Raw genomic sequence first — 3,743 nt, forward strand, 5'->3', positions numbered from 1 at the left:
ATACATATATACATACATACATGCATAAATACATAAAATCTTTTAAAAAGTTAAAAAAAGGAAGAAGGTCAAGGAACTGGGAAACTTGATAGAAGAACATCTTATATATTGAATTTGCCAAAATTGAAGCAAGAATAATATTGGAAATAGTGACAATGAGACTAACTCTAAAATCATTGAGAAATTTGTCTTTGTGGGGGGCAGTGATGTAGTAATTGGTAGATGACACAAATAATAAAAAGCAAAGTGTGGTATAGTGTGATGGCATGAGATTCAAAGTTGATTAATAATTAAATAATGATTAAGTAAAGAATGGCATATCGAAGTGATGGAATATTAACCACAATTATTTTATAAAATGGCGTTCAACAACATGGGGAAATATTTATGTAAGTAGAGAAAAGATTATGTAACAGTTTTCATTGTATGATTCTAGTTTAGTAACATACACAAAATAACTACACTAGAGTACACATACAGGTGAGAATTGACAGAAAGTTTAAAAAGACTATAAAGCTACACACCAAAATGCACATGTCAAGTAAGTCTTAGATTGTGGCATTAAAAGGAATTATAATTTCTTTGTACTATGTCATTTTCCAATTTTTCTATAATGATTATAAATTACTTTTATAATTAGGAAAAAATTATAATTCCATTTAAGTAAGAGAAAGTAGTTTGGAGCCTTCATAGCTGACAATCTTCATGTAATACATTTACTTTTCCATTATTGGGCAGAACAGACTAGTATTTTTCTCAAATTTTTTTTTTCCAACTCAAACTTCATCTATTTTAATGTATTATTTGCCCCCCACTAATAAACCTTTAAAACTGAGCAATGAATTCGTTAAAACTGAGCAATGAATTCGTTAAAACTGAGCAATGAATCTTCCACACTGAAATATCTTCCTTGCCCAATTAATCCAAAGGAAAAAAACTGAAATAATAAGTAAAGAAAAAGGTAGGGACTAACACACCCTTTTAATGTTTTTAAATATTTTTAAGGTTTAAAAAGTTTTAAAGTTTGTAGTTCCTAGTAGGAAAACATTATCTGAATGAATACCCTAATGGCAAACCATTGTAGAATGTTTCAGTTGCATGGGTAGCAGAGGGGTAGGGATTCTCTTCACAGCACCCCAGCTTTCTTCATGAGAAGGTCGGAGGTACACTGGTTTGTATTATTGTGACACCCATTAGGTGATCGAAGTTGCTTTTCCTTCAGCAAGGGCTTTATTTGTCAGAAGGGCATTATGCTTGACCTTCAAATTTGGCTGACAATTTACTGATGAGATTCATAACCTTTGGGTTATGATATTTTGACATATTTGCTGGGTTCTGGGCCACATCCTGGAAGACCACCATAACATCTGGATCCTGCTTGGCTGCAAGAACTTCCGGATCACTAAGACTTTCATTGAGCCCAGGCATTCCTGCCATTCCAGGCATTCCCCCTGCCATTCCAGGCATTCCTCCAGGAAAATTACCAAGCATTCCCCCAGGAAAGCCACCTGGGAGAGAGCCATACTGAGCTCCTGATTATTTTCTGGCTTATTCCTCCCTCTGGGTTCTCTCATGTTCTTCCCGAGCCTTCTTAACCCTTTCTTTCTTTCTTTCTTTTTTTTAAGATTTTATTTATTTATTTGACAGACAGATCACAAGTAGGCAGAGAGGCAGGCAGGGAGAGAGGAGGAAGCAGGCTCCCTGCCGAGCAGAGAGCCCGATGCGGGGCTCGATCCCAGGACTCTGGGATCATGACCTGAGCTGAAGGCAGAGGCCTTAATCCACTGAGCCACCCAGGTGCCCCAACCCTTTCTATTCTTTCTTTGATCTCTCGCTCTTCACATTTTCGCTCATATTTTCTCCGATGTTCAGCAATTTTCTGGGCCCTCGGTAGAACTTCTTTCAGCATTGCACTAGCATCTTCATCATAATCCAGTTTACAAGCAAGGGCAAGATCATGTACTGCTTCTTCCCAATGGCCCAGAAGTCTATGTGCTTTCCTGCACCACTTATAAGGCTGAGCTGAATCAGGATTTATTTCAATAGCTCTGTCACAGTCTCGAATGGCAGCATTTGGCTTCTGTAATTTGATGAAGACACTGGCTCTCTTGGCATACAGAATGGCCAAGCGAGGATTTAGTTTGATGGCATCTGTGAACAAGTCAATGGCTTTCTGTAGTTCACCATCATTTAGGGCATCAATGGCAGCCACTTTTTTTTTTTAGTTCTATAATTTTTAATTAATTTGTGTTATATTCAATCAACATTCACATAATTATATTACAACTGTAAGTAACTGGATTTTTTAAAAAAGGCATCAAATATAATAGGACAAGGAATGATGTATTGTGACATACTACAGCCTTGAATTGGCAGTACTATATCAAGTTACTTTTTTTTTTTAATTTATTTTCAGCATAACAGTATTCATTGTTTTTTCACCACACCCAGTGCTCTATGCAATCTGTGCCCTCCCTAATACCCACCACCTGGTTCCCCCAACCTCCCACCCCCCTCCCCTTCAAAACCCTCAGGTTGTTTTTCAGAGTCCATAGTCTCTCATGGTTCACCTCCCCTTCCAATTTCCCTCAACTCCCTTCTCCTCTCCATCTCCCCTTGTCCTCTATATTATTTTTTATGCTCCACAAATAAGTGAAACCATATGATACTTGACTCTCTCTGTTTGACTTATTTCACTCAGCATAATCTCTTCCAGTCCCAACTTTTGTAGCAACATGGACAGGACTGGCAGCCACTTTTTAATCATTTGCCTGATCCATCATTTCCTCGGTTATCTCTACATTTTCATCTCCCATTTCTTGAGGGACATCAGTATCTGGTTCAATCACACCTTCATTGTCAATTTCTAGATCACTTTCCTCACTTGATGGTTCATCTGTCTTTATGTTTTCCTCTGCCTTCTTACTATCTGATTTTTCTTTCTTGATACTGTCTTCTGATTTAGTTTTATGAGTGGCAGGTGGTATTTTATCCCCCATGCTCTCCACCCACTCCCACAGGAAATGCATTTCCTCGGTGTGCAGAACGCTCGGATCCTGCTTACACATTTTCACGAAAGCCCAAAGCTCGCTCACTTTGTGAGGGTCCATGGTCCAGAGGCAGTGGCAGGCGGCAGGCACGGCTGAGGTTGTGACCCGATTCCAGGCTCGTGTACTAGCTCAGCGTGATCGTGTAGAAGGGGGCGGCTCTCAAATATTTTTGCAAAATTCTCTTTAAAGGTATTAAATGTCCAATCAGATTATTTGGCCAATCCTCGAAATAGACAAAGCCATTCAAATATGTCCCTCCCCCATCATTTTATGGTGACTAGAATTTCCACTATTAACAGATGATAATCTTAAGTACTTTCTATACACAAATATATTCCTTAGAAAAAGTAAAATGTACTTTAATTAATACACAAATGATGCTATTTATTTTTGGGGTTTTTTGGTGGTGTTTCATTTTGTTTTTATTAAAATCATTATTCATTGTCACTCAGAAGATAAAGTCTTTATTTTTAAAAAGATTTTATTTATTTATTTGAGAGAGAGAGAGACAGGGAAAGGGAGCACAAGCAGGAGCAGGGATAGAGGGAGAAGCAGACTCTCCGTTGAGCATGAAGCCTGATTTGAAGTTTGATCCTAGACCCCTAGGATCACAACCTGAGCCAAAGGCAGACTCTGAACCAACTGAGCAACCCAGGCACCCCAATAAATTCTTTAATGAGTCCATCTTCTATA

The 3,743-nt window shown here is 38.3% G+C and overlaps 1 pseudogene across 1 annotated transcript; it reads right to left on the reverse strand.

Annotated features, from left to right (window-relative positions):
* Positions 1-1,248: 1,248 nt before the first annotated feature.
* On the reverse strand, positions 1,249-3,110 carry LOC308337261 (hsc70-interacting protein-like; annotated as a pseudogene). The gene is made up of 3 exons: positions 2,757-3,110; positions 1,794-2,211; positions 1,249-1,597 (listed from the first exon to the last, which is right to left on the reverse strand). The product of its transcript is annotated as a hsc70-interacting protein-like (transcript).
* Between the last annotated feature and the right edge of the window lie 633 nt (positions 3,111-3,743).

The sequence above is a fragment of the Martes martes genome, assembly GCF_963455335.1.
Source record: "Martes martes genome assembly, chromosome: X".
Taxonomy (NCBI): Eukaryota; Metazoa; Chordata; class Mammalia; order Carnivora; family Mustelidae; genus Martes; species Martes martes.